Source organism: Pinus tabuliformis, chromosome 9 (assembly GCF_031772625.1).
Source record: "Pinus tabuliformis cultivar Carrire ecotype Pingquan chromosome 9, CPIR1, whole genome shotgun sequence".
In the NCBI taxonomy this organism is placed as follows: Eukaryota; Viridiplantae; Streptophyta; class Pinopsida; order Pinales; family Pinaceae; genus Pinus; species Pinus tabuliformis.
Window position 1 is genome coordinate 1,075,825,481 of NC_142307.1, and position 14,664 is coordinate 1,075,840,144.

The following is a 14,664-nucleotide window of genomic DNA, read 5'->3' on the forward strand; positions in this document are numbered from 1 at the left end:
ACTGCACAGTCGAGTATGCTTGGTTTTGAATGAATTTTTCAAATACTAAGTCCACTGAAGGGTTTTTCCTACCTTTTATTGCTTCTGTCTAGTCCTTGATTGTCTTGGAGAGTCTTTCTTTTTGTATTTTTTATTTTCCTATCTCTCTTTGTGGCAAAACCTAGTCAACCTAGGGTTTCCTTCTTGGTGAAGTGTTAGTTTTTGTGCTTGGGTTCAAGGCTTTTCAGTGAAGTTCTTGGTTTTTTTGAGTTTTTGGAATAGGGAAATGGTTTCAATTCACTTATAACCTATCCTTTACATTTCTTTGCCTTACTTTCTTGAAAGTTGACATATTTGACTTTTTCTTGGTTTTTGAGAAAGTCCTTCTTGCAACCTTGGAATTTTTTCTTGGTCTTCTTGAAATATTTCTTGTTTGCTAAAATTTTTATGCTGCTATTCGGATCAGTTTGTTTGAGTTGGTAGTCTCTTTTCACTTTAAGTCTTATCATGCTTATGATTCCTATGGCTTGTGAAATATGAGGTTCTTTATGCTTGAATTTGATCTTGAAGCCTTTAGTCGCTTTTGTTTTCTCAAGAACTCCTTGTGCCCTTAAAAAGAAAAAAGATAAAAACATCTTTTTCTTGCCTTTATTTTTCTTTTTGGTATTTTTTTTGGTCTTCTTATCATTTTAGAGCAAGTGTGAAGTCTTTTCATTAGGTTGAATTTTCTTGATTTTGGGGAAAATTTTGTGCTTGAATTTGTTCTCCCTTTTAGTCAAGTTTTGGCCTCTTTATCTCTTTGAGAAACACATTCACTTGATTTAAGAGCATTCCTTAGAATCTTGCATTAAGAATTTATTTTGCATTAGGATAGTTTCAATGTAATCATTTTTAGTCTTTTTGTAGATTTTCAGTGTGTAAGCATGTGTTTTGAAAAAGAAAAAAGAGAAATATTTTCTTTCATAGTTTGTTCATAGAACCTTGTAGAAATCTCTTTGATCGGAGAAAAAGAGTTGCATATGCATGTAGCTAGGTTTTCTATTGATTTCTTGTTTCATTGATAACATCATAAGTTGCACCTCCATTTTACCCTTAACTTAAAAAGAAACCATTAAAATCAAGTGCTAAAATTAAAATGAACTAGAATTGTTTTGATTTGTCATAGTAACATCAACTAGTTTAGGTCATTTAGGGCCTTGGAATAGGTGTGTAGAGAGTTAAATCTCCAAGGCCACTCTGAATTTAAACATAGAAGTTGAAAAAAAGAGTGAAATCCAATGTCATTAAAGGTGTCCAGGAAATCTTTTCTTTTCTAGGAGTTAAGAATGAGGGTGAGTGAAGGAAGGGAAGAGAGATACCCACTCTCCTAGTTGTTGGATCTCGACCAAAGACTGTTCTGCCTATTGGGTTGTGCTATATTCTTTCCACATAGTTAACACGAGGTTTGAGGGGCACCCGTAACCCAACTTTATGAGGTCCGGGGTAGCACCCCGGAAAATTTTGGTTTTGGACCCTATGTTAGGTTGGGCGGACCCACCTATGGTTTTGTGCATGATTTTTGCACATGGTTTTTGGACGCAAATGTTTTTGGTCCATGGTATTGGACGCGATGGTTTTCGGTCCATGGAATTAGATGCTTCAGCATGTATAAATATGTATTATAAAATTGAAAAGAACATAATTAAAAATCAAGATGGTAGTCTCGGTTTTGGGATCAAGTGGAAAATCTCTGTGTATATGTGTTTTATGTGTTATGCTCTTGCATTATTTATTTTTTTGTGTTTTAGAATTCGTATGCAGGTAATTTTTGTACGGGGTTAAAACCTACATTTGGTATCAGAGCAGATTTGGCTTCAAGGAGACGCCTTTGTTGTTGAGGGGTTTCGCTCGGGCTTGTAGTAGACCCTGTTCAGTGGGAGATTTGCGAGATCGATTCTAGTGGTGAAATAAGATGGAAAGCAGTGGAAAGGTAGAGATCGAGAAATTTAATGGTCAAAGTTTCTAGTTGTGGAAACTCAAGATGGAGGATTTGTTGGTGGATAAAGATCAATGGATCACCGTAGATCCGAGTACTAAACCAACGGGAGTGTCCGATGAAGAATGGGAGAAGTTGGATCGGAAGGCAAAGAGCACAATACGATTGTGTGTCTCAGATTTAGTATTTCTGAATGTATCAGGGGAAGCTATAGCAAAGGCTTTGTGGGACAAGTTAGGAACTTTGTACCAATCTAAGTCTCTGGTGAATAAACTGTTTCTACGGAAAAAGCTGTATAACCTGAGGATGAAAGATGGAGACTCGGTGACAGAGCATATGAACACATTTAATACCATGGTAAGTCAGTTAGCATCTGTTGATATTAAAATTTCAGATGAAGATAAGTGCATCAGTTTTTTGTGTTCTCTACCAGATTCGTGGGATAGTCTGGTTATTGCAATAGGTAGCAATGCAACTGCCTTGCAGTTTGATGAAATAGTCTCAGCCTTGTTGAAGGAGTAGATGAGACAGAAAAATATGGAGAGCCAAAATGGTGATGCCTTGTCTGTACGAGGACAGTCCCAGAATAGAAACAAAAATAAGTCATTGAGTGGAAGATCTAAATCTAGAGGGAGATCTAAATCTCTAGGAAAACCTGTAAAGGCGGTGTGTTGGAAATGCGGAAAGGAAGGCCACTTCAAAAGGGATTGTAAATCTAAAACTCCTGACAAAGGAAAGGGATCCGATGAGGCTCCTTCTACAGAGGCAAAAACCACCTTAGATGAAGGTGGAGATTTGTACTTAGCTTCTTCAAGTGCACATGTAGATCATGAGGCATGGTTGATTGACTCAGGTGCATCCTTTCACTTCACTCCCCATAGAGAGTGGTTTTGTGAGTATGAGAAATATGATGGTGGTGATTTCTTCTTTGGGGATGACAGGAAGGCTACAATCATTGGTTGTGGAAAAGTAAAGTTGAAGCTGTAAGGTGGAAGGGTTAGAACACTTCCGGGTGTTCTGCATATTCCTGCATTAGCCAGAAATCTAATTTCTATTAGTAAGTTGGATGATGCAGGTGTAAAAATAGTGTTCAAGAAGGATACCTGCAAGATGGTTCGGGGAGAACTAGTATTGATGCAGGGAGTTCGGATTGGAACTCTGTACAAGCTGCAAGCTAGCACTATTTTTGATGGGTGTAATGGTTCCGTGGTTCCTGAAAGTGGAGCAGAAAATCTAGTGGTCTCCAGAGAAAATACCATGCTGTTGTTGGGTATACGACAATGGTATGATATTGTCCACTTTGGGCCTAAGCCCTCGTGGATTTGTTTTTGGACTTACCCCAAAAGGCCTCATACCAATGGAGATATTTGTCCATCCTTATATACCCATGATCCTCCCCACCTCTAGTCAATGTGGGACTTTGGTTGTATACCCAACAATCCTCCCCTCGAACAAAGGACCATCGAGCCTCCCCTCCAACGATTATCCATCCGTCCACTCTCTACGAACCAGGATTCTCTGCTCCAATGCGTTGGAAGCACACGCCTTACATGGAGCACCACCTGCCTCGAGAGCTTGCTCTATCCCAGGTCAACTCCTCTTCACCGTTTAGGACCAGGACACATCCATGAAGAATCCGGAGCACACCACCTGTCTAACCGAGCTCATCCACAGATCCCATCGTGATATTACCGGGGCCCACCACCTTCGTTCGGTATTCCGAGGATTCATCCACTTGGCTAACTTTGAGGATTCATCCACTTGGCTAACTTTGGGGCATGTCTCCCGTACCACTTGTAAGGGTTCAGGAGAAATAAATATAACAATCAAGAAATACACATTCAAACTATGTACACCATGATTATCTGGAAAACCCCAAATGGGGAAAAACCAACTAACAATAGATCTATTATTGTCCTTGGCTAAAACACAGCCAAGCCAGCCAACAACCTAAGCTTTTACCGCTCAACCATGGCTACCTACAATGGAGAATACACAAAACTTTTAAGGGCTTCAACTACATGTAATACCATGGGCTCAATACCATGAGTCACCAATACTAGGTGCCCAAAACCACAGCTGTTAACCATAACTGTTGACATAACCTCAACTCCACCATAGGGTCAAGTTTATCTAACAACTATGGCATCAAAGTCTTGGACATATTGGAGAGAAGGGCCTTCGAATACTTCATGGTAAAGGTATGGTAGAAGGTATGAGTAATAGCTCTCTGGATTTTGATTTCTGTGAAAATTGTGTATACGAGAAGCAGAATCAGGTGAGTTTCCCCTCTGGTGGTAAGAGGGCAAAAGATATATTAGAGCTTGAGCACAGTGATGTGTTTGGACCTGTGAAGGTTCCATCATTGGGTAAGTCTGTGTACTATGTATCATTTATAGATGACTTCTCAAGGAATACATGTATATATTTCCTTAAAAAGAAATATGAAGTATTTGATAGGTTTAAAGAATTTAAGGCTTTAGTGGAAAAGTAGATAGAGAAGAAGATAAAGGTGTTGAGGACAAATAATGGTGGAGAGTTTTTCAGTAAGGAATTTGACAAATTCTACAAGAAGTGTGGTATATCACAACACAATACTACTCCATATACACCTTAACAAAATGGAGTTGCAGAAAGAATGAACAAGACGTTGATGGAAAGGACAAGAAGCATGCTCAGTGGTGCCGGGCTAGGACAGGAATTCTGGGCAGAGGCGGTGGATACTGCATGTTACCTAGTCAACAGGTCACCTTCATTAGCGTTGGAGGACAAGACTCCACAAGAGGTATGGATTGGTAAGAAACCCTCTCTTTCACATCTTAGGGTATTTGGATGTGATCCATATGTACATTTTCCAAAGGAGAAAAGAAAAAAGTTGGATAGTAAATCTGAAAAGTGCATCTTTATTGGGTATAGGGATGGTTTAAAGGGTTATAAGCTTTGGAACCCAGTAGCAAGGAAGGTTATGTACAGCCAAGAATTGGTGTTCAGAGAGGTGAAAGATGTTAGTAAACATGAAGTCCAACCAAAGGAACTTGAGAAGATAGAGTTTGAGCTAAATGAGGAAGAATCAAACTCTATAGTAGAGGAGGAATCAGAAGATGAAGAGCCACAAACTCCGGCTGTGAGAAGATCAGTTCGAGAAAGAAGGCAGTCAGAAAGGTATAGTCCATCTGCTTTATGTTCAAATTTTTCTTTGTCTATTACTAATGATGATCCCAGAATTGTGAAGGAAGTAGTGGATTCAGAGGATGGAAAACTCTAGAAAGAGGCCATGGTTGATGAAATGGTATCTTTGCACAAAAATGAGGCTTGGGATCTGGTGGAGTTGCCAGCTGGAAGGAAACCCATTTTGGTAGCAAATGGGTGTTCAAAAAGAAGACAAATGCAGAAGAAAAAGTGGAGAAATACAAAGCTCGTTTAGTAGCAAAAGGTTATTCCCAGGTGTAGAAATTGATTTTGGTGATATTTTTTCTCCTGTTTCCAAGGTAACTTTTATTAGATTACTTTTATCTGTTGCTACTGCTTTTGATTTTGAGGTAGAATAGATGGATGTGAAGACAACATTTCTTCACGGGGATCTGGAAGAGGAGATCTACATGAATCAACCTGAAGGCTTTGGGGTGAAGGGTAAGAAAGAACTAGTATGTAAGTTAAAGAAGTCTCTATATGGGTTAAAATAGTCACCAAGGATGTGGTATCAGAAATTCGATACATTTATATGGGGACTTGGCTTCACCAGAAGCAAAGTAGATCACTATGTGTATTTTAAATTAATTGGTGACTGTGTTATTTATCTGGTCTTGTATGTGGATGATATGATGTTGGTTGGAAATAACAAAGAAGTTATCTAGGATTTGAAGACCCAATTTTCCTCCAAATTCGACATGAAAGATCTTGGTGCTGCAAACTATATTTTGGGCATGGAAATTAAAAGAGATCGGGCAAAGAGGAAGCTCTGGTTAAACCAAAGGAAGTATGTCGAGACAATATTGCAGAGGTTTAATATGCAGGATAGTAAACCGGTGAAGGTTCCTATTCTTGTAGGTGTGAGGTTATCTGCTGAAAAGTGTCCCAAGACACAAGAAGAGGAAGAGGACATGTCCCGTGTTCCATATGCAAGTGCAGTTGGTAGCTTGATGTATGCAATGGTCTGTACTAGACCAGACATTGCACATGCAGTGGGAGTATTGAGCAGGTTTATGTCAAAACCAAGGAAGGAGCACTGGACAACAGTGAAGCGGGTTTTTAGGTATTTTCATGGCACTAGTGATTATGGTTTGTGCTACCAAGGAAGACCAAGATTGGACAGAGTGTTGGATATTCATGGCTTTTTTGATGTAGGCTAGGCTAGAGATCTGGATCAAATAAGATCTACAAGTGGGTATGTGTTTAACCTATTTGGAGGTGCAGTCAGTTGGATGAGTAAGAAACAATCTGTGGTGGCACTGTCAACTACAGAGGCAGAATACATGGCAGCCACTCATGCAAGCAAGGAAGCAGTTTGGTTGCATAGATTGTGTTCAAGTATGGGGTTAGTACAGGAAGCTATAAGGATAGACTATGACAGCCAAAGTGCAATTTTCTTGGCAAAGAACCCCGCATATCATTCAAAGACAAAGCACATTGATGTTCAGTATCACTTTGTGAGGGATATGATAGAAGACAAAAAGGTGTTGCTAGTAAAGGTGGACACTTGGAAGAATATTGCAGCTGCATTGACAAAATCTATGAGCTCTGAGAAGTTCTCTTGGTGTAGAGAGACAATGGGCATTTTAGGGCTGGAAAAATGACTAAGCTCTCTTGTGGCCCCTATGGAAAGAAAACAACAAATGGGAGAATGTTGGGTTGTGTTATATTATTTCCACGTAGTTAACAGGGGGTTTGAGGCGCACCCGTAACCCCACTTATGGGGTCCGGGGCAGCGCCCTAGAAAATTTTGGTTTTGGACCCTATGTTAGGTTGGGCGGACCCACCTATCGTTTTGTGCATGATTTTCGCACATGTTTTTCGAACGCGATGGTTTTCGGTCCATGGCATTGGATTCTTCGACATGTATAAATATGTATTATAACATTGAAAGGAACATAATGAAAAATCAAGCTAGTAGTCTTGGTTTTGGGATCCAGTGGAAAATCTCTGTGTATATGTGTTTTATGTTTTCTTCTCTCGCATTATTTATTTTTTGTGTTTTAGAATTCGTATGCAGGTAATTTCTGTACTAGGTTAAAACCTACACCGCCTAGCTTCTGATGCAAACTAGTGACCTTAGTTGCCATTCACATAGGTGACTGCGAGGGGGAATACCTATAGTACCTAAGGTAGACATTGTATCACTCTCATTAGTACATTTGGAGGGTGCCCTTGCAAATCTTGGGTACTTGCACCAGCAAAGGCTTTTGACTGGATGTCAGTGTAATTGTTTCTGTTACCTTTGCTAGTATGCTTGGGCTGTAATTATCCCAAACTATCTTTGGAAGGTCCTTTAGATCACATTCTTGTATCTTGGTGTCCAGTCCTAATCATCTAGAGTGGAAATACATGAAATTAGCTTGATTGATTGTATCTTTAGGGATATTTGAGTGAGTTCTCTTTGCTCCTATATTTCCATAGATTTATAATTTTTTGAGTCTTTACAAGTTCTCATAATAATTAGAAGTGGTTGATCGACTAGTTCGTCGCTCTAGGAGGCTTCATGGACTCGCACCTATGAGTGCCAAGCCTTCTTCTAAAAGGCATAGGAGAAATTTTGCTACTCATTTTCAATCAGTAGCAGCGAACGGATCGAAGATTGATCCTTTGCTTTAGGCTATAGTTTCACAGGGTGGACCTAGTGTAAGTCATTATTTGGATTAGGACACTCTAGTCCTTTCTAGGGTTCTCTTCCTGTTGGAAGATGAAGTTGAGGTTGAAGAGATTCTTGAGTCCCCCGTGACTCTTTCTTCACCTCTCCTTCCCAATTATCCATACATTCTATTATACATTGGGATCCCAACTCACAGGCCAGCAAACCTTGGTTTTTATTGTCCTCTTCCTTTAATGGCCACTTCTGCGAGAATGAATCCAGTTATGAGTGCTACTAGTGAGCGTACTCCTCTTTTAGTTCAAGGAGGAGGTACCATTGTTATATCTACTATCATTCCTAGTACTGTAATATTTGGCTCTACCTCCATTCCATCTTCAAGTGGGGGCACCTAAGCTTTTTTTTCCCACACTGGTTCCTTCCCCTTTGGGATGACTTCTAGTACAATTCCCTCATTTCCTCTAACCATATCATCCACTATTTCCACAACCATGAATTCTATGGCTAGTTGTTCAACCTCTTTCGAAGGTTTTCATTTTAGAAGTGGTCATATACCTCATTCTAACCCTTCTTTACTTTCTCTTCCTTTCTTTGCTGAAGGTCAAAGTTATAATCCTTTTCAAGGATGAACTAACCCTGCTTTTAGTGGTTTAGGAGTCGGGAATCATTTTTCTTTTGGTCAATAGGGGAACATGCCTTACTCCTCCGTAAGGTCCTTTCATGGTTATTCTCCATTTGCCAATGCGTGGAACCCTTACAAAGGATCTCGTCTCCTTTTAATACTTCACTTTGGGGAAATATCCTGGGTTATGGTAACCTTTCGGCAGGAGGTGGTCAAACTCTGAATTTTTCTAGACCACAAGGTTTTCCTTATAGTTCAGTCTCTTCTGCCGAAAATCCTCAACAACTTGGTGCCTTTATAGATATAGGATATTATTTTCAAAATTTTGGGAATCCTAGTTACGGTGGGTGTAATTCTCAAGCTCCTTCGCACTTAACATTCCTGGGAAACCCCAAATTTTCCATATCTCTCAAAATTGACAAATGATTCTATCCGATATAATTTAGTTTGGCCTCCGGTTCCCACAAAACTTCCATCGGATATTTTGAAATTTGATGTAAATTATGGGGAGGATCCAATTGACCATATAACAAAATTCCATTTATGGTGTTCATCTAACTCCCTAATTGATGATTCAAACAGGTTGAGCTTGTTCCAACACACCTTAACTGGAAATGTTGCCAAGTGGTATATAGAGCTTAGTGGGGTTACCTTTACTTCATTTGTTGAATTGGATACTATGTTTTTTAACCATTTTAAGTTTCCTGTTCGATATGATGCTAGAAATGAGCTATTGGCTAGTTTCCAACACGATAAGACAACTTACATTTCTGACCATATTCAGGAATGGCGAAGAAGGAAGAGGCTCATCAAAGCCTATATTCCTTATGAATTTCTTCTTGAATGGTTTTTAAAATCTCTACAACTAGAAATTTCTAAGGATGTATCACTCTCCGTGGTATTCATCGAAGAACATGATATCTTTAGAGCCCAACAATTAGAACTTATATATTCTCAGTCTCAAATTCTTGAAAAGATTTTTCCTGATGCTCCTTGATCCAAGATTGATTAAGTGAAACCGAAGCTAGGTCCCCATGCCAATAGAATAGTCGGTCGATCGATAACGACATGGCTATAACTTGTTAAGTCAATTACCATAGTTCTCTTTACAAACTACTTCTTTGATTTAGGCATCGTTGTCAGTGCCTATTCCTTCTCAACTTTCAACTATTAAAGTTGTCCAATCTTCTAACCCCAAAGGAAATCAACAATCTAATGGGAAGAAAAAGGGACATGGTAAGAAGAAAAGCAAGGATGGGAAGGGTAATGCAAACAAACCCAGTAATAATACTGGGGAGGGTAAAAAGGAGTCCAAAGAGAAAGTTAAGTTTCCTTCTAAACTTTGCAATTGAGACCATTTAACACATCTTTTTCCTAAGGTTCAAGATGCTCAATGCTTGTTAGTGCAGCAGGGTTCTTCTAGCTCCCAGGCTATTATGACTAACATTTTTCCCCAAGGGAAAAAAATGTTTGTTGGTGTGAATGCTAATACTGCAAACCCCACAAGGGGAAACCAAGAAAGGAAAAATAAATTGAATATATACATGATGAGTTATCATGTTGATGTTGTTACAAGATCACATGATTAAGGTGAACCAGAATCCTCTAAGGCTATGGCCACTCCCAATGTTCTAGAGCCGCTCCATATTGGGAGGCTCGTAGTTGAGACCATACCTCAAATGCCGAAAGGCTCTGTAAAATGTTTGACGATTAACCCTAATGCCAGGGATACCCATAACTACTCTGTTGTTGAAAATTTGGCTCAAAGTCCTTTTGTGATGTCTGCGTTAGAGGTACTCCAGTTGTGTCCATCACAAAGGAGTGTGTTTCTCACTGCGATTGGGGCAATAGATACAAAAAAATCTCTTATTGTTACATCTGACATGTCAAATATTAAGAAGCAACTATCTCATCATATGGCTTTCCATATTAAATCTACATATCAAAAGATTAATATATTTCAAACTGTAGTTGATGACAGAGCTTCCACATGTGTCATGTCGATTGCATGTTGGAAAGCTATCGGATCTCCTCAAGCTATTCCTTCACCCACTCTCTTAACTACATTTGATGGTCATTCTCATAGGCCACATGGAATTATTCCATCCTTTCCCATCTATGTTGGGGGAAAGGAGGTCAATATCGAGGTGGCAACAATCGATGCGAATTTCGATTATAATCTTCTATTGGGAAAAAATTGGATTTATGAAATGGATACAATTATATCATCATTATTTCTCATCCTATGCTTTAACCATGAAGGGATAATCGTTACTATTGATCAAATGGAATATTCTATGAAAGAATCCAATTCATCCTCTAATTTGACCATTCCCTTATTGAACAATTCCAAGTAGCCTATTGAGAATTTAGGAGTCAAAATGTATTCCTTGTTGATGGGTACTTTTGATCTTCCTTCTCTTATCGCTCGAATAAATTCCATTTCATCATCCAAGGCCCCTTCTCGCAAAGAGTTATTCATAAGTCATTATTTTTTGGATCATTGGCCCTTACCCTCTTCTGCCACCACATTAGAAAAAGGGAAAGTGGGTGGAATGGCATGTCCCATGTCTGCAGCTGAAATTGCTTACCAATTTATAGTTAATAGTATAGTTTCTGATCATACTCCTCTTTCACCAGAGGATTTGGATGGAGATGTGGTTCTGGCTTGGACTCTTGACTCTACATCTTCTATGGATTACCTTGATACTATTTTACCATCTGAGGAAGCAATCCTAGAAGCAACGATGGGTATAGAAAGACCATGGGATGGTTTGCATCATCGGTCATATTTTCTCCCAGACTTGTGTGAAGTAGAATCAAGTATGTCTAGCTCTTTGTCAACTGGCGATGTTCACACAATTTTAAATCCTTTGGCTTTAGCACATGTCTTTTCAGAAGGTAACATGTCTATCATTTTAGAAACTATTTCGATGAACATCTTCAGGAATCCTAATATAATTGAGAATGTTTTCATCGGAGCCAAATGCTTCCCTGAAGAAATTCAAATATATACTGATCTTTTTAAATAATTTCATGATGTGTTTGCTTGGTCTTATAAGGAAATGCCTGGAATCGATATGTCAATATTTCAACATGAGATGAAGACTTATGTGAATGTGAAGCCTATACGACAAAATCTTTGGCCGGTAAACCCTATGAAAGTGGCAACTATCAAAGCTGAGGTTGAGAAGATGCTTAAGGCAGGTTTCATATACCCCGTTATATTGTCTGAATGGGTCTCAAATCTAGTCTCGGTTGATAAAAAACAAGGAACGATCCACGTATGCATAGACTTTAGGGAGTTAAATAAGGCTTCTCCAAAATATAATTTCCCCACACCTTTCATTAATCATTTTATCGATGATGTGCAGGAAATGAGATTTTCTCCTTCATGGATGATTTCTTGGGTTATAATAAAATTACTATCCATCCTGAAGATTACCATAAGACAAATTTTATCTTCCCCTTGGTACTTTTTCATCCAGAAAGATGCCTTTTGGCCTTAAAATTGCTAGAGTGTGTTTTCAGCGGTCCATGTCCTACGCTTTCCACGATATCAAGCATATTATCGAAGCTTATTTGGATGACTTAGTTGCTCGTTCTTGAAAGATAATTAATCATCCTCATAATCTTCGATTGAATTTTGAGCAATGTCATTACTATAAAATCTGGTTGAATCCGAATAAATGTGTTTTCATGGTCACGTCTCGTTGGTTATTAGGATTCATAGTGTCTATTGAAGGGATTCACGTAGATCCTTTCAAGTTTGAGGCAATAATTCAATTGTGTTCCCCGTCTACTATCTGTGAACTTCAAAGTATCCAAGGAAAAGCCAATTTCTTCAGGAGATTTATCGTCAATTATGTTGATTTCACAAAGGGATTTATGAGATTGCTAAAAAAGGAGTTCCATTTCTATGGGAAGATTTCGGTCAGAACTTTTTCGATGCTTTGAAAAAATCATTGGCCTCTGCTCCTTTACTGATTCCACCCAATTATAGCAAGGATTTCCTCTTATATCTCGTTGCGGTAGAATCAACCATCAGTATGGTTCTGGTTCTAGAAGATGATGCTCTACATGAGCACGTGATTTACTATCTGAGCTGAGGCTTGATAGGTCCTGAATTATCATACTCTCCTGTAGAGAAATTAGCTTTGGTAGCTGCTCATGATTTCCAATGACTTAGACACTATATTCCGCTTAGAAAATCATTTTTCTTAGCAGCTGTCAACCCATTTCAGTTTGTTCTCATTAGGCGAGTGATTGGGGAAAAATATAACATATGGACTTTTATTTTACAAGAATTCAATCTCGTGTTCTTGTCGACCAAATCTAAGAAATCTTTAGTATTTGTGGAATTAATCTCAGAGTTGCCTTGTGAAGAAGAAATGATTTATGAGGAATCATTTCTTGATGAACATCTTTTCCTTGTTTCTTCACAAGATCCTTGGTATGGAGATATTATAATATATCTTTAGACTTCAAAGTTTCCTCTCACATTTTCAAAGGATGAGCGAAGAAAACTATATCACTTATCTAAAATTTATGTTATTATCAGTGACACTTTATATCATCGCAAGGTTGATTCAATGCTAAATGATTTCCACAGTGCAGCTTGTGGTGGTCATCTATCTGGGCGGCTACAACCCAAAAAATCTTACGTGCAGTGTATTTTTGGCCTTCGATTTTCAAATATTGTGTTGAAGTGGTCACAAAATGACATCCTTGTCAAGTTTATACTCGGTCCATTCAAAAAGTGGGGCATTAATTTTACAACTTGTAACCTACCTTCGGCAAAAGGTCATAATTATATTATTGTAGCAGTGGAGTACTTTACTAAGTGGGCCGAAGCTATGCCCACTTTTCGCAATGATGGTGAAAAAACAACCCTATTTCTATTCAACCAAGTCATTTCTCATTTCGGTATTCCAAAGGATATTCTCAGTAACCATGGCAGTCATTTCTAGAACATGATGATGGCTAAATTGGCTCTCAAGTTGGGTTTCCGGCAGGAGCATTCATCTCCTTACTATCGTCAGGCCAATGGTCAGGTTCAGGCCGTGAATAAATTTATCATGCAAAGAAAAATTAATAAAGCTCAATCCAATTGGCATACCATGTTATATCCTGCGCTTTGGGCATACCGAATGTTCGTTAAGACCACTACAGGTTTCACTCCTTTTCAATGAGTTTATGGTTTGGAATCAATCTTTCCTGTGAGATGTGAAATTCCTTCTCTTAAATTAGTTGAAGAACTTCTTCCAGAGACTTCCAGTCTTGAATAACGCATCGTTCGTTTGGAATGCCTTGACAAGCATCGTCAAGATGCTGCCACAATTAATGAAGCTCATAAAAAGAGAATGAAGATCCAATATGATAAGGTTGTGTGTCCTACGGATTTAATTGAATGTGACCTTTGCTTGGTCTATGACCAAGACAAAGACACCTTGGGGGCAGGTATGTTCAAACCCATGTGGTAAAACCATTTTATAGTTAAAAAGGTCTTGAAAAAAGGAGCTTATGAATTGGTTGATTTTGATGTAAATGAGTTGGCAGATCCAAGAAATGGGCTCCATCTTAAAAAGTATTATGCCTAGGCTTATTCCTAGCATTTTCTTTCTTGTAGATATTGTACATATTTGTGCATATTTGTCTATAGGTTTGATAGTGATATCGATATTTTTGATCTGCTTTGGAAAGTATCGAAGGATGATCTGGTATATCTAGGGTTCACTGATGGTGCTAGTCAACATACCTGGAATTTGGCTTCCATGTCTTGGGTGATTTACTATCCATCTACTCAATTGTTTGTTTCAAGAGGCATATGTATCAGCCCTGCTTTGAACAATGTTGTCGAATATACTGCTATTTTTAATTTACTATATGAAGCAATATCTATTGGTATTGATTCTTTAGTAGTATACTTTGATTCACAACTAGTGGTGTATCAGTTAAACAACATCTATCATGTGAGAGATCCTTATTTATATCACAAATTTTTGAGAGTGTGTTAATTACAAAGATCATTTAATTTTATCACATTTATTCATATTTCATGATAAAAAACTCATTTGTTGATTCCATAGATAATCAAGCATTAGATTGGCATATTAATCATTCATCACATTAAAATAAAAAATAATAAAAATTCATCTATATATATGGTCATCACATCATGAAATTGTGTGTATATAGATAGAACTTTTATGTTCAAAATATTATACAAAATCAAGACAAAATGTCCTACAAAATTAGGGCTTAAGACCAATCATGTCTATTAAA